This window comes from Typopeltis vanoorti, chromosome 4, assembly GCF_054136105.1.
Source record: "Typopeltis vanoorti isolate ZY-2024b chromosome 4, IOZ_Tvanoo_1.0, whole genome shotgun sequence".
Classification (NCBI taxonomy): Eukaryota; Metazoa; Arthropoda; class Arachnida; order Uropygi; family Thelyphonidae; genus Typopeltis; species Typopeltis vanoorti.
In genome coordinates, this window is record NC_143552.1 from 145,505,329 (window position 1) to 145,528,458 (window position 23,130).

At 35.5% G+C, this 23,130-nt stretch overlaps 1 protein-coding gene across 1 annotated transcript in view; it reads right to left on the reverse strand.

The window, feature by feature from the left end:
- Positions 1–23,130, reverse strand: part of LOC150107734 (zwei Ig domain protein zig-8-like) — a 123,576-nt gene that overhangs the window by 36,489 nt on the left and 63,957 nt on the right. The gene's annotated exons all lie outside the window — the stretch shown is intronic.

Below are 23,130 nucleotides of genomic sequence, written 5' to 3' on the forward strand. Positions count from 1 at the left end.
GTCAGCACTTATTCGATGTTAACTTAAATCAACACAAGTGAAATTATACGGGTTGATATTTCTACAGACTTTACCGACTCAAGTTTATTTCTCATGGCCACCAAGAACGTAAGTTAAGGTACAGAAAAAGATCTTCTTTCAGAAGCCCTTCTTACGAAAGTTGTAAGCATAATAAGTCACAATGTCAGGACGTCTATAATTCACTTATCAGAACAGAGCTATTTTAGCTTTCCTTCTGACAAAGAACATGACATTGACATCAGTCTTCTAAATAACTGCCACTTATCTCGCAAAGTCAACCATCGACCACTCGCAGAGGTTTGCCATGTATTTAATGAACAGAACTCTCATCCGATTGGACATGTAACAGTGATTACGCTGACACTTCGTATCCCTGGTTACGCAGGGAGTTTTAATTAATATTTAATTTCGTTGAACTACGAAGTCTCGAAATTACGCAGACTGCTGTTTAGAAGAATTCCTTCTCTTCCTCACTCTCATCCCTCTCTCCCTCCCTACTCCCCCCTCACTACTCACCCCCCCCCTCACCCCCTCTCTCCAATGCAGACCAGACTTTTTTATAGAAGAGAAAAGTTAAATCAAACAAAACAAATCTAAAATTAATATATGTAAATAACTAAATTTAAAATTTAGTATTTATTTAGTGTATATGTATGTATGTATGTATTTTGTCAAGGTCAGTTTTCAGTTGAATCACGAGTCTTCGATTGCTGACGTCAGTAGGTTTTTTTCCCTTATTGAAAACACATGGATTTACAGTCCCGTAACTAAGGAATATTGACGGTAAAACATATACACCATTTCATATGCATCACATGCTAAACTGCCTTTCGTTTAGCACGTTGCAGAAATACATTAGAATACTGCGATGGTGCGAGATGGAGTTGATGTGTCAAGAAGAAGTATTTAAATTATTAATTTCTTTACTTGAAGCTACGCAAAATAGTACAATTTTAACCTCATTACTACAAGTCAGTACAAATTTGATTTCTTTGGGCGTTTCGAGTCATCAATCTTTTCATCAATCTTTATTTTAGTAAAAACAAATTCTCAAGCTTGCCTATATGACATTTTGTTATACAGACAAATTATTTGTAAATAAATGCAAAATAATTCATTCATTTTCACGAATATTATGGATTTTATCACAGACAATGTAAAACACATATCAGGTAATTAGCAGCCATATATTTTTCATAACAAAGATAAAACAAAAAACAGACATCTTTTGTTCATCATATTAAACAATTCTTACAAAGATTCTATGAATGTTATTGCTATAAGTATGTAGCAATGTTACTCGAGTGGTTAACGTATCCGCTCTCCAGCGAAGAAGCCACGGTTCGAATCCCGCCATAGACATGAATGTTTGTGATTATTTTGCTAACTTCTTGTGGAAAGGACATCTGTGATTCTACCGCTTCTAGCAGAGGGCTTCACTTCCAAAACCTAATGAGGTACTGGAGTGACCATACGGTGCCATAATGACTTCACATGAGAATAGCTAACTATAATACTAACCATACACACAATCATTGGTTGAGTAGTGTTGCCACAGAAGTGTGCACGCATTGGCAGTTGAATATCTTCCATATGCATGAAAAGAATGAATTCTTTATGTAATGTTTTATTAATAAATTTATAGCAAAGATAAAGAAATGTTTCATATAATTTCGTTTATTGAATTAAAACCATACAAAATGTAAATACTTTTCACAAATTATCAGTAAATCCATGAAAACAGCTAGTAAGGCGAACAATAATAGGTTTTCCACAGACTAGATGGCATGCACTAACCTTTTATATTAACATCAATTCGCCATGATGGCGCACCTGTTTCTGAATTTCCCAGTTACATCCTGTAGCATAGTTTCGATTACTGACAGTTGGAGCTTCCATCTTAACACAATTGTGTTTGATGGATCAGCAACAGCTTCCGCCTCCTATTCTTATTTAGCTTCATGTTCCTTGACAAGGCCATCATATAATTCTTTATCTCCGTGTGTTCCACTTTCTATTTATGCACCGCTGTCTACCTGCATAATGTCTTGTGTATACTCCTTCCATATTTTTGAGCAAGCCTTCCTTTAAAAATTTCTCAGCAAAATCAGACACATCATCGTTGAGCCTGAACATAATTCTGGATTTTGAATATAAATTCTGAACATAATTGTTTCGGGTTTAACTAGAGGACATGAATAGCATCAAGTAGTGTAACAGACCTTGCTAGTTGGGTGCATTATCGGATCTCCCACTGCCAATCAGGCAAATGACATTTCTCATCGCACTACAATAACAGTCTGTGTCAGTGTGTGCGAAAAATCTTCAAGAAGCAGATCAACTGATATCTAACGTAACTTGGGTATTCAGTTGGAAAACGTAGCATGAATATTGTTGAAAAGTAATCTCTGTGTAAGTGAGAAGTAAGGGAAATATATTTTTAGAAATGACAACTATTTCAATCACTGTCATAAATTATGTTAAGAAACTGTTCAGTTTAGATATGCTAAAAAGCGTTATATTGTAATAAGCATTAATGCAATTAAAGACAAATTTGTAATTGAAACAGTGTTCTAGATTTTTACCTTGTGCAAAAATAAGCGACATGTAGTTAAATGATAAAGTCATGTTAATACCATACGAAATGATAAATAGCGCAAAATCTTACCAAAGACACATCGAAGATGGACAAATTTAAAATGATGACAGACAATCAAAAACAAAAAGGTGTATATTGAAAATGTATTGCCTTCTTGAATATCTTTAATACTCTACATTATAACACTACCAACTAGATTTATACCAGATTTATAATTTGCTCTTAAAAGAACTAGGCGATGGACTGAGTCCTTGAATCTTTATCCCGTCATCTGAATGAAGAAAATCTGTGTGGATGGGGTGTTATTGAGCTAAAAAGCTCTAGTCATGGCTGGGTAACGGCAATAGCCGAGCCTCAGTTAAAACTTCATCAGCTACAGCATTGCCATTTGTTACCCTGTTCTTTAAGTAAAGGGTAAAATCTCAAAAAATCAGACGATCTCTAGGCCACTCATTCGTGGGCGAAAGACCGTACAAATCTCCGCGTTGGTTCTACTCAGTGAAACTCGACCACCGAGCAGAGCCGCTCATTCCGAAGAAAATAATTCACCGGCCAGAACCCCTCAGCGGGCCGTGCCGGAGAACACTTTCCCCGGTGACTCAAATTGCTCCCTTAGGGTAAAAACCCTAAGAGAGCGAACTCATTACCCAGGATAACAGCAACAGCCGAACCTCATTTAAACTTCATTGGTACAGCATTGCCATTTGTTACACTGGTTAGTAAGTAAAGGGTAAAATCTCAAAAAATCGGACGATCTATAGGCCACTCCGTAGTGGGCGAAAGACCGTCCATATCTCAGCGTTGGTTCCACTCAGTGACGGGCTCCCCGACCACTGAGCAGAACCGCTCAAATTCCGAGGAAAATAATTCACCAGCAAGAACACCTCAGCGGGCCGTGCCGAAGAACACCTTCCCCGGAGACTCAAAGTGCTCCCTTAAGGCAAAAACCCTAAGAGAGCGAACTCAAAAACTCATTGCCCAGGATAACAGCAACAGCCGAACCTCAGTTAACTTCCTTGGTTCAGCATTGCTAATTGTTACCCTGGTTAGTAAGTAAAGGGTAAAATCTCAAAAAATCGGACGATCTCTAGGCCACTCCATAGGGGGCGAAAGACCGTCCATATCTCAGCGTTGGTTCCACTTAGTAACGGGATCCCCGTCCTAGCAGAACCGCTCAGCGTTGGTTCCACTCAGTGATGGCCGCCCCATCCTAGCACCCCGACCAATGAGCAGAACCTCTCAAATTCCGAGGAAAATAATTCACCGACAAGAATCCCTCAGCGGGCCGTGCCGGAGAACACCTTCCCCGGAGACTCAAAGTGCTCCCTTAAGGCAAAAACCTTAAGAGAGCGAACATAAAAACTCATCACCCAGGATAACAGCAACAGCCGAACCTCAGTTAACTTCCTTGGTTCAGCATTGCTAATTGTTACCCTGATTAGTAAGTAAAGGGTAAAATCTCAAAAAATCGGACGATCTCTAGGTCACTCCATAGTGGGCGAAAGACCATCCATGTCTCAGCGTTGGTTCCACTCAGTGACGGCCGCCCCGTCCTAGCACCCCGAAAAGCTCCCCGTCCTAGCAGAACCGCTCAGCATTGGTTCCACTCAGTGTCAACCGCCCCGTCCTAGCACCCCGACTACTGAGCAGAACCGCTCAAATTCCGAGGAAAATAATTCACCGGCAAGAACCCCTCAGCGGGCCGTGCCGGAGAACACTTTCCCGAGACTCAAAGTGCTCCCTTAAGGCAAAAACCTTAAGAGAGCGAACTCAAAAACTCACACCCAGGATAACAGCAACAGCCGAACCTCAGTTTACTTCCTCGGTTCAGCATTGCTAATTGTTACCCTGATTAGTAAGTAAAGGGTAAAATCTCAAAAAATCGGACGATCTCTAGGCCACTCCATAGTGGGCGAAAGACCGTCCATGTCTCAGCGTTGGTTCCACTCAGTGTCGGCCGCCCCATCCTAGCACCCCGACAGGCTCCCCGACTACTGAGCAGAACCGCTCAAATTCCGAGGAAAATAATTCACCGACAAGAACACCTCAGCGGGCCGTGCCGGAGAACACCTTCCCAGGAGACTCAAAGTGCTCCCTTAAAGCAAAAACCCTAAGGGAGCGAACTCATCACCCAGGATAACAGCAACAGCCGAACCTCAGTTTACTTCCTCGGTTCAGCATTGCTAATTGTTACCCTGGTTTGTAAGTAAAGGGTAAAATCTCAAAAAATCGGACGATCTCTAGGCCACTCCATAGTGGGCGAAAGACCGTCCATGTCTCAGCGTTGGTTCCACTCATTGACGGCCGCCCCGTCCTAACACCCGACGGGCTCCCCGTTTAAGCAGAACCGCTCAGCGTTGGTTCCACTCAGTGTCGGCCGCCCCGTCCTAGCACCCCGACGGGCTCCCCGACTACTGAGTAGAACCGCTCAAATTCCGAGGAAAATAATTCACCGACAAGAACCCCTCAGCGGGCCGTGCCGGAGAACACCTTCTCCGGAGACTCAAGGTGCTCCCTTAAGGCAAAAAACCTAAGGGAGCGAACTCAAAAACTCACACCCAGGATAACAGCAACAGCCGAACCTCAGTTTACTTCCTCGGTTCAGCATTGCTAATTGTTACCCTGATTAGTAAGTAAAGGGTAAAATCTCAAAAAAATCGGACGATCTCTAGGCCACTCCATAGTGGGCGAAAGACCGTCCATATCTCAGCGTTAGTTCCACTCAGTGACGGGCTCCCCGACCACTGAACAGAACCGCTCAAATTCCGAGGAAAATAATTCACCGACAAGAACCCCTCAGCGGGCCGTGCCGGAGAACATCTCTCCGGAGACTCAAAGTGCTCCCTTAAGGCAAAAACCCTAAGGGAGCGAACTAAAAAACTCATCACCCAGGATAACAGCAACAGCCGAACCTCAGTTAACTTCCTTGGTTCAGCATTGCTATTTGTTACCCTGGAAGTCCTAAAAAGGACAGTGATCTTCCTTCATCATTTATATAATTTGTCCTTATAAGGACTGGCTTAAAGGGGCGAAGCAAGAATGCTTTCATCTTCCCCGTTATCTGTAGAGGACAGTGTAGGGATAAGGTGTTATTGAGCTATTAAAGCTCTGATCATGGCAGGAGAGTAACAGCAATAGCCGAGCCTCAGTTAGAACTTCGTTAGTTACAGCATTGCCATCCATTACCCTCCAGGGGTATTGGATTGAATGAATCAATCACCGCATCTCACGGTCGATTGATTCCTCCCTCCATCACCCACCATCTTATTTGGTTTATTTAATATATTTAATATATAATTATTATAAATATTTTGAATTGGTGTTTAAATGTTCTTTCATGTATGTAAAAAATTATGCAGAGTTTACAATATTAGTATTCTTTTTTAAAATTGACCAGAGCTAAGCAATGTTGTTATAGACAAAATATGATGATTTCTTTGGACAGTAAGACAAATTTTTATGAAAACCATATTCACAATGCACGTGATTCAACGTATAACGTATCTCTGTAGCTGGGACAATAACGTTTCACAATTAATTTAGTAGGCGATGCTTAATCACCTATTAAATTAATAAGTATAGTCAGTTAAGTTAGTAAAATAAGTCAAGTATAATCAGTTCAGTCATGACAAGTTGTTCTTTTTTTTTTGTATTCTTATATAAATTTTGTTTTCTCATTTCTCTTATTCTTTAATTAAATTTATTTTATTTCTGCTTCGGATTTTACTTTTTTAAGTCTGCTCTTTCATTATTCATATAAACTAAATCAAGTTTAATTATGTCTTGTGAAATTTTCTTGAAAATTTAAAGTTATTTAAATTTAAAAAATTACTTTATTAAAAGTACTGCGTGTTACCAAGAGTATTCCTCAATTATTGCTGCAAACAACCACCTGTCACGTTTTATTTCATCCTTATTTAAAAAAAAAACAGACATTTTTACAGAATTCATACATAGTTAAACATGTTTTTGTGTGTGCATGTGTCAGAAACGTAGGCGAAATAAACACTTTAATAATTTATGAAAATAAGTTAAATCCTCACAAGACCATCTCCCATTTACTTTTGGCACAGATTGTGAAATATTTCGTTGTGAATCTAATTAGATAAATTATTCATCTCACGTCTTCATTTATATTCACACATCTATAGGTCAAGAATAAACTCATCAAACTATGAATACGCCTTTTGGGATTCATCAGATAGAACGGACCACACTGTGTTTAGCATTTTTCTGATTTTTGAAAACAAAAAGGTGAGAATCAGAGTTATAATTAATCTACGTGATAGTATTTCATCTCATCTATCGTATGTATTAATCCCAACTGAGCTACACTTACGCTTATAATTATAAGTATTAATCTCAACTGAGCTTAATTACGCTTACGCTTATAATTATATAACAATGACGATACAGATACAGATATTAATATTCTCTGCCAGGATAATTATAGGAATATTTGATTATATATATTAATTGGTGTGTTTATGTCACTTCTAATTTATTTTCATATTTTATCGATTTGAAAAATTATTTTTATAATCATAATTTATTGCATTATTTACAAATGTTTGAATATTATTAATAATAAATAAATAAATAAAATTAATAAAAATGATTTGGTTTGAGCTTAAATTATGAACAAAATGACAAAAGTTTATATTAGCCTCTGTTCTAGGGAGCAAGGATGTGATATATATTATATGATCATCAGTTATATAGACTCGGTGAGTAAATATGTTTTTCTGACTGACTGAAACCGAGAAAACAAATAACAAGTTAATTTAATGAAGCACACAACGCGTTTCGTCAAAAATGACTTCTTCAGGTGTGGGAACACTTAAAGTGATATTGAAAATCCATAAAAAACACTGTATCATTATAATAACAGACTTGTAAACTGAAGTTAAGTTTGAATTGTCGTTTATAGTCTGTGCTGTAATTCTGTTGTTGTTGTTCATGTGCTAGCGTATAAGTTCACGCGTATGCCAGTATCTAATGGCAGAACTATGCGAGTCAGGTAGACTATAACTGAGGTTGCTGTTGATGTGAGAAGAGTCTAGGATAATTTCTTTGGATTCAATTATAGGACGTTCCACTTCATCGTGACAAATATAAACATCTGGTGTTGCATTCCAATCTATTCCGTGTTGGTGGCCTTCATCGTTTGTGTTCACTGAGAATAAGACGTGACTTGAGAGTGCGCTTGCTCTGATTCTGTTGTAAGAAATGTCTCTCTGATGCTCCTCTAGCCATAGGAGGATTGACTTCTCAGTCTGGCAATGTATGGCCAGATATATTATTGTATATACACTGGGGAACTGAAGATGGTTATGAACTTGTTTCGGGTGGCTTAGAACTGACCTTAATTTGGGAAGAGTTGAGAAACACTTTTTTATATTAATTGTTTTTCAAATTCTTCCTAGTTTCGGGGAGAGCGAGCTGTTGTAAGTAAAGAAATATAACCCTTTGGGTTTTAGGGAGTCTCTGTGTTGTTTCGAAAGCGCTGGTATAGTTGCATCTTGATGTTTTTGGAAGAGTATCCATTATTAGAGAAAGTTCTTTCTAGATATTTTAGTTAATTTTTTAGTTCTTCTTCATCGGACAATACTGAGCGTGCAAAGTTAAGCATCATTTCCTCATTAGCCCACCGTGCACGCTCAGTATTGTCCGATGAAGAAGAACTAAAAAATTAACTAAAATATCTAGAAAGAACTTTCTCTAATAATGGATACTCTTCCAAAAACATCAAGATGCAACTATACCAGCGCTTTCGAAACAACACAGAGACTCCCTAAACCCCAAAGGGTTATATTTCTTTACTTACAACAGCTCGCTCTCCCCGAAACTAGGAAGAATTTGAAAAACAATTAATATAAAAAAAGTTTCTCAACTCTTCCAAAACTAAGGTCAGTTCTAAGCCACCCGAAACAAGCTCATAACCATCTTCAGTTCCCCAGTGTATATACAATAATATGTGATTGTAGGAGGCCATACTATGGCCATACTGAGAAGGTAATCCTCCTACGGCTAGAGGAGCATCAGAGAGACATTTCGTACAACAGAATCAGAGCAAGCGCACTCTCAAGTCACGTCTTATTCTCAGTGAACACAAACGATGAAGGCCACCAACACGGAATAGATTGAAATGCAACACCAGACGTTTATATTTGTCACTATGAAGTGGGACGTCGCATAATTGAATCCAAAGAAATTATCCTAGACTCTTCTCACATCAACAGCAACTTCAGTTATAGTCTACCTGACTCGCATAGTTCTGCCATTAGATACTGGCGTACGCGTGAACTCATAGGCTCGTACATCAACAACAATCAGGGGCGAATGCTGGTCTTGAAATTCACGCTTGCTCTTGTTATCATGCAGGAAGTGAGAGTTGTGATTGAAGTCTGATTAGCGGAATAATGAATTACTGACCATTTAAAACTATATATTTAGAAATTTATGTACATTTAATCATGCAAATACAAAATTTATTTTACAAATGATATTCTATTTTTTTAATTTAGCTACTTGAATACAAATTCTACCCTACGGTTCTTCTTTATGAACTGGTCATTAACATCGCCATAAAAAGTGGTTGTAACTTAATTTTCCCAAGCAAAGGTTGTAAAGGTTGGCTGAAGTTCACTGGCTAGAGCTACTTTGACTGCGTATGGCCTTGTGTTTAAGACGACGTGAAGGGAGCGGAAATAGCTATGCGCGCGCATGAAATTACAGTGCTGCAGCGAGAACCTGGAAGCTCCTACAACCGAGCAAGCCAAGGTAGCTTAGACTAGACGAGCAAGCATCGGCCTTCGATACACAACGCAAAGCTCAATTATTGCCGCGCAAGCTAAAGACGTCTTCTGTCTACAAAAATAAAAGCCGAAATGGAATGCTTATAAATGCATGCATTTATTAACAAATAAATATTACTTCTTTCTCAATTAATGAGGTTGCGCAGCAAGCATAGCAAGCATGGAGAATTCGCCCCTGACAACAATAGAAATACAGCACAGACTATAAACGACAATTCAAATTTAACTTCAGTTTACAAGTCTGTTATTATAATGGTACAGTGTTTGTTTATGGTTTTTCATTTGCTTTAAGTGTTCCCACACCTGAATAAGTCATTTTTGGCGAAACGTGTTGTGTGCTTCATTAAATTAACTTGTTATTTGTTTTCTCGGTTTCAGTCAGTCAAAACACACACACACACACACACACACACACACACACACACACACACACACACACACACACACACACACACACACACACACACACACACACACACACACACACACACACAATGTTTTCTAATAAGTTCTCTAATGTCCTCTAGTAAGTGGATCTCTGATAAACTATAAAATAATAAAAATAATAATACTGCATTGAACTTATCTAATATACCAATATTTGAGAAACAAATAATAGTTATCTTGAGAAGTATGTGTTAATTAATATACTCTTATGCGAGTTTGTAATTTCGAAGAGATCATTAGATCTATTTACCTTACTGGAATAAGGATTATTGTTAGTGATTAAAAGCAATATTTTTATATTCACTTTATGCCTCCGATCACTAGGTGGTAGTCCGAAACTAGGCAATAAAAATCTACCAACTAGCAACTTCACCATTCATGCCTGAGTGGAATTTGATAGTTTTTTACGTGCTACAGCGAAAGGTTAGGATTGTTCCTATTAAAACGGTTAATTTTAACGAACATGAGATTCATTTTTAAAACCAATTCAGCGTGAGTTGCTTTATTTTCAAATGAAAGGATTCGAATTATTTTAAAACTTATATTTTAAATTATTTTTAGTTACATTTTTACATTTAATTTTTTAATAATTATATCTTTTAAAGCAATTTAAAATTACATTTTAACTTTAATTTTTTAAAATACTTACACTTTTTAAATTTATTTTTTTAAATTATGACAATTTTTAAATTATTTTTAAAAACTTACATTTTTAGTTTCTACAAAAGAATTATAATTCTTAAATTATTTTTTAAATTTATAACTTTTAAACAAAATTATTTTCTGGAAAGGCAAACTCTGCTATTTATAATTAAATGAATTCTAATTAATTAAATTATTAATTAGAATGCATTTAATTATAAATATCAGAGTTTGCCTTTCTGAAAAATAGGAGTTATTATTGTACTCATGCCGTCAGACAAACAAAATACATGCAATTGATATCTTTATTTATATATTTATGTATAATAACTAAAATGACTTATAAATCTGAATTACTTTCTGATTTATAATTAAATCATATGAGATTTGAAATAAGAAAATGGGATAAATATTTTTAAAATTATATAAAAAAAATATAATGAACATTTCTGTGCATTTTTCCATATTCGCAATGTAGGAGAATTCTAAACAATGATTAGGTTGGCAGAAATGTAGTTTATATAATTTTAAATAGAATTTAAAATGATAAATAACAGTTTAGTGAATATGATCGGTTTTATAAACTCAACTCATTTTAATCTGTTAAACCTTCACTTTTCTCGTATTTTTCATGTCTTATTTTTCTGAACACGAAACAAACAAATGAAGTTTTTATTTATATGTTATAACTAATGTAGGGGTAGAAACTATTACGCAATCTTACTTGGTCACGCATGCGTCAAGTGCAGAATTTTTAGAATTTTTTTTTTTCTCTTCTAAATAACTTAACCTCTTACTCAAGCAATACTGGAATATTGTAAAGCACATTATATCTGAGCTATTAAAAGAGACATGAACTGTTGCCATAGAAACAGTGCGTCACATTTATCTGTTGCGTCAGTTTTGTTTTTAAACAGCAATTTTATGAACTGTGCTATAGTATATGCGCCTAATAATTAAATTGACTGACCTGAGCCTCCATTTTCATACTAGCATTATAAATAAAATATAAAATTTTTATTTCGGAGTTGATCGAAAGATTCTCCGTTGTAGCAAATTTTAGGAGATTAGATGTAACCTTTGACGTTAGTTTTTTTTTTTTTTTTTGCTATTGCCGAAGATCAATGACTGGCAGGTTTAATTGTAAAAGAAATAGTAAGATATTAGTCTTCGTGCAATAGAGGGAAAGATTTAATTGCAAAAAAAAAAAAAGGTTAAGAAACCATCGATGGTATTAGCCTGATAAATGTGTGAGGTACTCTTGTAGCAGCCTCAAGTAGAAGTAAAAGAGGAAAAACTTCGTTTTAAAATTAGAACATGCGTACCAGTCAAAGAGAGTGAACGATGATGATAGAAAAAAAAGAAACAGATGAAAAAGGAAATAAGGCAAGTAATTTGGAAAATTACAAAATATATCAAGTGAGGCGTGCAATTACATCTAATGGGGAAAGAAGATCTGGAGTAGCGTTAAAAAATCTAAATGAGATGGTGGCTAAATATGCAGAAAAACAAAAGAGACTATAAGAGAGAGTTTCGAAAATGAGGTTTAAAAGCACTCACATCGTTTCAGATGGACTTAAGCCTTGATGAATGCTTATTTTAATAAAAATGCTACGCTCGGCCCGCGGTTCCGATAATAATCGATATTCTCTTTCAGAAATGCTCTTACAATCCCTCCCTCTCTCTCTCTCTCTGTCTATCAATACGCAGATAAACACATAGAGGGAAGGCGGGCATATTAAAACATTCGCCGACTATTTTTTCCCCTTACAATAACTTTAATATTTTTAATCAACTAGTTAAACACATCGGCTAACATTAATAAACAATGACGAGAACGGATTCCTTTTTTTATTATTATGTTAATAAGTAAAACATATTCCAATTCTGCTGTGGTATGACAGTCTTTAAATTAGATGTGATTTTTACTGCCGGGTGTGATGCTATTACATTACTTACTCTACGCCTGCCTTTAAAAATTGACGTGCTCTGGCGAAAAGCTTAGGAGACCAAGTTTGGCCTCTAGAGGCGCTGCTTTCAGTCCCATACTTGCTAAATGTGTTATAGGTTTCCAATGCTTCTTAGGTGAACTTGTTACACAGCTGCACACAAGATAAATAGAAAACCGAAATGTGCCTTTTCCAAGTGATAAAACTAATCCGTGTACAAAAATATGCCATAGATAGAAAGATTTCTTTTGGCTACAGTTATAATGTCGATCTTTAAGGAAAGTCTAAAAAAATATTCTAAAACCATTTTGCCAAGATTTTTTCTCTTCTATCAAAAGACGATTTAAATTTCTGTCCGAAAGAAATCTACATTTCATCGATGGTAACTTAGAAAAACGATTTTTTTTTGTCTGAAATAAGGGACCAAAATCATAATATTAAATCAGGTTGAGTCGAGTTGTTTGGAAATTCTGCCAAAGTATCAAAACCTGTGAGGCCAGTCTATTAAGTCAGTCAGTTGCCTCTATTATTATGGTTCACTGTGTCTGATTTAGAGATTAAAACATCTACATATTTGTGAGATCGACTAACTCACCTTCAGTTGAAAAGCCGTATATAAAGTTTCATGGAAATTCTACTCCAGGTATTTCCAACCAAAAAACACCCACGTTAATCTAGCGGGCTTATAATACTGGAAGAACGTGTCTTCGTCATATAAAAGTATGTTTGAAGAATCTTAACGTCCGCGCAGTTAGCTTAATGGCCGCTTTGCAACCATATGCCTGGGAAAGGAGTGTCCTGGGTTCGATTCTCGTCGCTGACGTGAGGAGCTTAAGGATCTTTCTCAGGCATAGCCAAGTTAGCCGGTCTTGGGCGTGGACAGCAGGGGTTTTTCCATCAGTTTAGCTGGGATTTTTCATTCCGCAAGCAGGCAAACCGATCCCGTGAACACACGCAGCTACAGCCATAGGACACACACACCGGGAGGCATAAGGCTAATCATCTTATCCTCGGGATGGGTACGACTTAGAAGGGATAAAGATACCTCTGCAACAGGCCAGTAGACCCAATACGTAGTAGGAAAAAGAAGAAGAAGAATCTTAACTGCAACTACTTTCAGCAACAAAAGATAATTCCATTGAGAAAAATTGTATTTGATTTGGTTAAAATCAGATGAAACGGCAAACTTGAGAGAGAGAGAGAGAGAGAGAGAGAGAGAGAGAGAGAGAAGCATTTGCTAGGTGAGGAGCACGAGTCCTCCAGTGGTTTGAGTCAAATTTTGTAGCCTTCCAATTTCTAACAATCCAGCATTCTATAATGAGATAACATTTACAGTTTTCTTCTAAACGCAACGTTAGGTATTTTGCTTTCTTTCTATTTCATAGTCGAATATTTCAGACTAAACCTGCAGACTTATATCCAGTGACTCTACGAATCTTACAGTGTTGAGGAGTGATGTACTGAGACATCCACAATCTTCCATGAGATAGTAACCCCTCGTTAATTAACTGAAAATTCTGCATAATTTACTGAATTAATGCAATATTCGATTATCGTGTGCTTTTTGCACTTCTGAAGGTCATGCATTAAAAAGATAAATTTCCCTAGCAGATACGTAATTTATTTGAACAAATGTTAACATGTAAATATCTCAGTTTATTTTACAGAGCTTTCCTTGCCATTTTTGCTCCGTTAAAACTCATCAGCATTGACAAATTTGTCGGTGCAACCGTGTAAGTTTAGAAGTCGGCGATGATTTCCGTAGCATAAATCCTACAAATTTTAAACAAAGTATGGTATTATCTTTTGCATTAGTTTTTTAAGGATTAGCTGACATGTCGCCTGGCATCCTAAATAATAGATATTTCGTTAAAATAAACATAAAAAATGAAATTAATATTGGGAGCATTTAAATCTTTATTGAAAGAAAAGAGTAACCGCATCTGAGAATTTGAGTTTAGTATAGTAGAAAAATAGCTATCGACATTGTATTTCCAGAAAATATTTGCCTTTTCTCTTTGCCTCTTTCAAAGAAACACAAGTTATCAAGAGGAAACTTACAAGCTTGCATAGAAAACCCCCATAATTGTCATAGTAAATGTCTCACCTAACACTACTTCATTATCGTTTAGATTTCCAGTGTGGACGCATTATTGTTTCAATATATAAAGTATTTAATACCAAAACTTTCATAACGATCCTATTAATCATCCATACTTAAATTATACAAACATACCAAATCTTATGATTAGTGCTAATGAAATTATACTGATAAAATATACCCGAAAATGAAAGTACTTAGAAACAAAGCGAGCATATTAGTAAATTTGATAACTAATTAAATCAAATATACAAAACTTGACAATTCGCTAGATTCCGACGAATAGGCTTCTCAAAAGTCTACATATTCGTATTCTATAGATTAGTATGTCGACATACTAACAAATGGAGTTCTAAAGGAACTATCAGTATTTAAATACGTATGCTTCTTAAGAATGTGCAAAGTTACTACACAGTTATTTTCTTCTTTTATTCTCAAGTGGCCGATCTACAGCTTTGAATTTCTTTACATTATATGTGAAGTGGATTAAAGTTTCAGAAGCCTTAGATAACATTCTTCAGATTAAAATCTAAGCAAGAATTTGATGATTTTGGTCATGTATTAATTTTATGCTTCTCCAATTGATAATGTCTTCTTCATTAATTGCAAAGCCTGATTTTGAACGATCGTAGTGTTTTATGTATACTTTGTGTTCGTTTGAATGGACAAATGCGTTTCTCCAATTTGACCAATATAGGAGAATCAATTTTTGCAGATTATCTAGAATACCAAGGAAAGCAAAGTGGACCCTGTCTGTTGTTTATTATATTTCTGAAATGTTTTGTAATATTTCATTGTATTGTGGAGGGTTCTGATACGATGCTCCCTGAAACCTAAATATAACATGCTTATTATATATTAACAATGGATTCAGTAATCAACGAATCCTAATACAAAAATCCGAGTTTTCTACGACCGTGTCAAAGTCAATTTTAAAGAAAGTATTGAAAAATTAGCAAACATTTAAGACAATATCAAATTAATTTTTTTAAGTTCATTTCAACGCTTTTAAAGGGGACGCGTAAAATAGTCATGTGACACACACAACGGATAAGGTGCAAACACGGATGTTTTCACTGTTCTAAACTACAATAAATAAATGAATAAAAATTAGATTTCCTTCAGTATCAACAGATTCTTAATAATTCCTCAAATTCCTGCTTTCAGATTTATTTTTATTTTTTTTTTTACGATGCTTTCTCTAGATTCATCCAATAATAGTGAAAGGGAATATGATTCCTTAGTTTGCGTCATTATGCTGGCTGAAAATCAACTCTTTTCAAGAGGAGGAAAAAAAAACCTTTAGAATTGTCATTTCAGTATTACGAGAGAAAGAGATTGAAAAGAGTTCACTTTTAGTTTTGTTTTTGAATTTCCTTAATGACGGCTGTCTCTCAGATGTAAGTAATCAACTATTTTATTTTTGCTGCACCGATCGATAGAGATCCATTCTCTCTGAAATAAGTCCATATATTTCTGCCATTGATTTGACCATGGTAATTACCTGAGAGGGTTTTTTAAAAATAAAATCCACAGAGTACGAAGGGCTGTCGAAGAATAAAAACAAACAGCGAAATCAATAATATGAAAAAAAAAAAAAAAGAACTTTACCAACTACTCAAATAGGACAAGGCGGATGTATTTCTTGCGAGAAAACGTTTAATATGTAGATAGCTTTCAAAAGACATATTTGTCGTATTTTGAAAGTTATGTATCTTAGAAGTAATTGAAGCCCGCTTTGATAAAGTGACATCTTACTTTACTAGCCTTATTATCGATCTGTTTTGTTGGTGCCTTTTGGGTGCAAACAGAGATAAGAAAACTAAGGGAAAAAATACACTGTTGAAAAATGATATCCCAGAGCATTTCTAAGACTTGTGAGTTTTTTCCCTTAATGATTAAATTGTATTACTTTTTTTTTCATTATAATTTTGGAGTTCCTCATATCGGCAACATGAGAGAGGAAAAACAAACAGAAGCCTTCCACAAGTAGATCTACGACTGAGAACAGTCAGCATATTTCTGTTTGTATAGTTAAATAAATAGAAATTTTCTACATAGATTTCCCTTGTAAAAAATAAGCATAAAAGTAAATTAACTCTTATCTTATGAGAACTAGAGGGTGGTGTGAATTTATATATATTTAGTTTTTGAATAAGAAAGTAAAGCAGTGCAACGAATGCATTTCCTTTTTCACCACTTTGAACAACCATACTTGGAGCTTCCTCTGTATTTTGTTTTTTAGCATTTATTTATTACAAAGAAGAAATCATTATTGTTCTTCTTTCCGTAAAAAAAACAAATGCAATTGTGGTTATATATGACTTTTTATTTTCCCATATGTTGAAGTAAAACTACGATAGGACTATGAAAATTGAAACAATCAACGAAGCCGTTTGGGTATTCTTTTTTAAAGAACTCGAAGCAAACAAATCAGGCCCATTTTCTCTATTTAATTGCATTTTTTAAACTAAATGTTATTTTTTAATGCTTGACGTCCTCAATAAAGTGCACTATCTTCCCTTACTCTTTCCCCGTACAAAGAAAATAAAAAAAAGTCCTTGCTTTTCATCTGCAGGGCTTAGTGAGACAAAAATTTAAAAGTGATTTTTTTTTTTTTTTTTTGCTTTTTCCCTTGAATGTGATGTTTGTTTGTAGAACAGATTTATTCCGACTGTTTATCTTTGCTTGTATTGTGCCTTTATCACTTTTCCTTTGTAGAAAACTAAACGCATTAGTTATTTTTGCATGAGGTACAAAGTGGCATTTTACTTGTAATTTGTAGCATTCACAGAAGGTCTGTAAAAATACAAAGAAATGACACAATAAAACACAAAACCCTCTTTTTATCGGCAGTTTTGTAGGAAATTCTTTAAGGGTAATTACAGTTAGCAAATAAAACGCCAGGAAAGCGTGTGAGAGGTCGAAACTCTTTCTATTAAAATGAAACGAAGTGGATGGTTGAGGACATTCTGTTCTACACCAATGAAGTTTTAAATTACTTAGTACGAAGGATTTCCAAATAAGAGTTTTGTTAAGGAATCTTACTGGAATTCCACTCATTTCTAAGTTAGCTTTTAAAGAATTTACTTAAGAGTTTCCTATTTACGTTACTAGTCTTCAGATAAATAGGAAATATCAGCAGTATGTTAAAAATGAAGTCTTTTCAGTCAGTTGCAGAATAGAAAAATCCACACTCGATTTTTAATACATTTTTATGTACGTTTGTGAAAGACTTGAACATATGAGATTTGTTTTATCTGTTAGTAGGCATATTAGTTTGCGATTCTGACAGAATAGATTTTATTTAAATTCAACATATGTCCATTACTTCCTTTTATAAACATTTATCGACCTTCCTCAATATATAGGTTTTAGTCCGATAATTTTAGTGTAACATTTAGAAATAAAACGTTTAAAAAGATATAATGGATCCGACCTCGCCGAAGCATATCAATATGTTACGCAAATATCATATAAATAACAACTTATCATGCCAATAAAAAATGGAGAAGTCAAGTCATCGACGAGTTCGTGTTAAGCAAACTTGAATAAAATAAAAAAACTAAAAATTCTGAAATATTTAGATTCCGTTGGTTAGAAGCGTGTTGGTTAGCAGTGGCTCTTGTTTTAATGAGTCTGGAGGAGACCGGAGGAATAATAGTGGCCAATTCAGCAAATTACTGTCCACGAAAGTATCTGTAGAAGAGGCCCAAGGCGGAACATCTATGAGAGAGGGATCATTAATTAGCGAGATTGCCCTCTTCTGGATAGAATCGAGCAATCTTAGCGAGGATGTCGGTGCACCACCCCAAATATAGGAGCAATTATATTCCATGGCTGGGCGGATTTAGAGTTTAGCAGCTGTGAAGGAATAAAGAAGTGTCTTGTGAGAAAAAGTACACCACGTTTTTTGGTGGATACAGAACGTATAGTTGAAATATGGTTGTGCCAGGAAAGATCAGAGATGAAGGTTAGTCCAAGAAGAGAAATCTGATCGTGTTTGGATATCTCAGTGTTACTGAAGGTAAAGGGGAAGGATGCGAGTTTTCTTGCGAGAGATTAGACAGAACTGAGTTTTGGTGGCATCGAAATTCACAAGGTTGTAAATAGGAGATCGCCGTTGCTAGCAGATCGGCGTTAAGGTCCCTAGTCGTGGTAGTTCTTGAGGATTCTGATATTTGAGCACTACAAGGTTTGTCGAATGAAAAGGAGGAATGGAGTGTACCGTCCTCAGCAAATCAGTGGATGGGATTGGAAGTATGTGAGAAAAGGTCATTTATATACAAAAGCAAGAGTGAGTGAAAGAACAGAACCCTGGGATACTCCTGCATTGGTGGGGATATCTGAGAAGAGTGAGCAGTCCATCATGACATATAGTGAGTGACTAATGAGAAAGTTGGCGATCCATTTGCAGAGTGAGGAAGGCAAAGCATAGGACGGCGGTTGGGTGATTAGGCACCTGTGCTAAACCCGATCAAATGCCTTTGAAATGCCGAGGGCCAAAATTTCTCCACGACCTGAGTCCATAGGTAGGAAAGCAAGAAGATCAGCTATAGATCGCAAGTGGCGGAATCCATACTGCTGGTCACTGAGCAGTTGATATGTCTCTAAGTCTATATATATTTTTACAACAATTCAAATTAAGTGGCGTGATGCCACAGAGATGAATAAAGATCGGCCTCTATAATAGCAGGGAGCAGTAATAAAAGGGATACCACAGAAATAAAAAATGGAGGATAATGAGATAGGTGAAACTCAAAGCCAAAAAAGAAAGGAGAAAGAACAAGAAGCTCTCCTAATTCACAGTCATCGACAAATTTATTATTATTATTATTATTATTATTATTATTATTATTATTATTATTATCGTCATCATCATGATCATCATTAGGACACCAGATAAGCAGAACTAAACAACAGGGAAGACCCTGAATCATCTTGCCTATCCCAAAAAGCTTATGTTTCAAGATTTCAAATTTCACTTTATTTTCTAAATGTCATAACTCCTTGGTATTTAAGCCTTACATGAGTCCTTTAAGACACGGATTATTTTCATAGTCAACTGGAGTTTGAGATCTGAGGTTTAGATTAATGTAAATATCGTTAGGATTCATAAATGAAGTAGAATATGCTAGCGACTCAGTAAATCTAATTCCAATCAACATGAGCCATAGTTTTGTAAAGTTTTCCAAATTGTAATCAGTGTCGGCTCGTGCTTGAAATCGTGGGGGTGCTGCAACTTTCGAAATATATATACACACTGTAAGTACAGTGTACATGTTTGGATAAAATATGAAAATTATGGTAAAAACTTTTCAAAAAATAAACATGAAAAAATATTGTTTATTATCGATAAAATTATACAGTTTAGTATAATTCAAAATTACTTAAAAATAAAATCCATTCCATTAATTGTAATTAAAGGAATGGATTTACAATTTTTGGACATTACAATTAAATCCTTTAATTGTAATCTCCAAATATTTAAAGAGACGGAGTAAACACGATAAGCACTACGAACACTATACTACTGGCGCAAACTGCATATAAACAACAGTGGAACTGAGCGACGGACAGTGCCGCATTACGCTAATAGCTCGCATTTCACTATGACGTACAGATGCTTGCGCGCGTAGCAATATGACACTGTGGTAAACACAGTGCTGCTGGCGTCCTTCGTCCTCCTAATGCTGCAAGATGGGTTTTTATTATTTTTTATACAAAATAAGAGAATTGTATAGGATTCCTGATGATAAAATTAAATATTACAAAAAAATATAAATAAATTGATAAATATATGTATATATCGAGAAAAACTGGGGTTGCTGCAGTTCAGCAGTGCCTATGCACGAGCGCCCGTGACTGTAATAATAGAATTGAGAACCAAAAAAAAAAAAAAGAAAACAAGAAAAAGAAAACTGTAGGTCTATTAGGCATGTCAAGCCCGTGGAGCTTCAATGAAACAAAATGTCGTGCGTGCTGTGCATCACTCTGTGTTCATTTAGCATCGAAAATTCGCACGTATGTGTGTATGCAAAGATTAGCCCTTGCAAAGGGGTTGACTAATAGATGTTTCGCATTTACATATTTGCACAGGAAATAAACGCAGACGTAAAAAAATCTCCTAGTAATTAACAAACCCAGTATGTAATAGTAGTGTTGGTGTCTGTATGCTGAATATCGTTAGTCGTGCAAGAGGCAGAATGCAAAATTCATTAATGAGATTTTCAGTACATGTTGAAAGACAGCAAAGCCTGTGTTTCTTTCTTTCTTTTTGTCTCTTTGTGTTTCTTTCTTTCTTTTTGTCTCTTTTCTTTTTTTTTTTATCTCCATATGTGTTTGTGTAGCCTTCGCAGTATGTAGACAGTGAAGAATTGATTACTAACCCCTAATTGTACTTTATAAAGAAGCTGTCCATTCTACAGCTCTGGCGTCACTTTATTAATGCTGAAGATGATAAAGAAGTAAAAAAAAATCTAACAACAATACTACTAGACGAGCATCGTCAACAGGCCGAAGTTGCACAAATATTGGCCTTAAACTAATATCGATCACAGTTCTACGTCATATTGTTAGGGAAGTTCAGAGATCGCGTGAGATGAAATTGTTCTTGAGATAAATATTACACGAGTTTCTTTTAACCTCAAGTAGGAAGAAAATATAATGAGAAAATTGACGATTTTCTTGCTAAAATAATTTGCAAAGAAATTTTAATGAAAATTAGCCACTTCTCTTTTTTTACCATTTCTAATCCAAATAATAAATCTTATTATATAAAATTTTCTCATTTTCATTTTTTCTTTTCTCCTTTTCTCAAAAAAGTATAATTCCTCATGTTTTGTTTTTCTAGAAGTGTTTAAGTGTGTGTATTCTGTTATTGTCTTCTTAGTATAGCAGATTTTTATCTCTCTTTCTTTCTATCTTTCACACACACAAATATCCATCATTTTCTTTTAGCACTATAAAACAAGGGGATTACGGATCCTCACGTACAGATTTACCTTGCAGTTAATTTTGGAAGATAAGCCCAACTTGGTCAAGAAACCCACGCAGTTGATCGTCGACTATATTTCAATTAAGGTCCGTATTTAATATTTCAACTTTACTTCCATTTTAATTATTTATATGAATAGTGTCGAATTTTGAATAAAAATGTTGACGCAAATGTTAATTTAGTTATGAAACTAAAGGTAACACCTTTTCATATATTAACATCTGTAAGTAGCATTGGTCTTTTGAAGGTAAACACAAAACAGAATTAATGAGAACCTGTTTTAGTGAGACTGGCCTAAAATTATTGGTAAAAGACCAAAAGAAAAACCTAGAACAAGATGGACAAACACCATTAGTAAAGATAATATCATACTACAGTGTTCAAACTGGAGAAGTAAAGTTTTGGACAAATAGATTTGGAGGCAACAAATCCAGGACGCCAAGGCTCAACTTGGACTGTAGGGCCATAAGGAGATGACCTATGTCTCTAGATCCCGGATTCCCAGCATGTAGACAGTGACCTCAAGGGAGGTCGCAAAGTGTTTTCTGGGAGAGTCGCCGCGGTTGTTTTTAGCTGCAATTATTTTATAGAAAATTTCACCAGCAATGTTTCCAACACTGCAATATTCTACTAGTGGTTGTAAGACTGATTTTTTGATAAAAGAAGGGAAGTGACTTAAGGTCTCCACCGCGGCGGATACTTCAAAAATATCAAAGGCACGCGGTATTGATACATATTATACATTTTATATTATTTTAATTATTTGCTATAGACGGCCTTTAATATTTTTTCAAATATCCGCCGCTGCTAACCTTCATTCACTCTCTAAAAATAAAATATAATTCATTTTTAATCGGTGTCTCGATGTCTGAATAATGGACTGTAGAATACGGACCGTCGAATAAAGGTGAGTTTGTCTCTTAACTTAGTTGAAGACTGCGTAATTTGTTTCATGAAAAATTGCAGACTCAGTCCTGGTAAGCTCTGTATCAGTCATATCCAAATTTCACCATACTTGCCTTCTAACGTTTACTTCCATTTGCCTCTAATATCTCTGCAGGAGTGGATTTTCAACCCTTCAAATACAACAAACAGACGGACTATTGAGGATGATACGAAGTTGGCTTTAACAAACATTCAGCCGCGAATTTTGCAAATGTGGTGGAGGTCACAGGTTACTTTGCTATTATAAAAGGGAATTGCGACTCGAAAAAGATTGAGAAATGCTCTAGATGATATGCGGTTCACTCTGGGTATATGTATGTCCATGCCTCATTCATATTGTGAATGCTCAACTAGCATCAGCATTGGCTATATATCTGAATAAATGCGCCTTGACTTAGCGTTGTTTCTAGAAGTTGAAGCACGATTAAAACTGTGTTGTGTAACTTAAACAACGTTTAGCTATATTTTTTCCACTTTTCATTTAGAAATCAAACCGATTTGCTTCAAAAGTTAGGTGTGATTCGATAAGCTCAACATTGTACAGATAGTATTATTAATATTGTACTAAGTAACCATTTATAATCATCTTTCTATTCATACGTGTAGAAGAA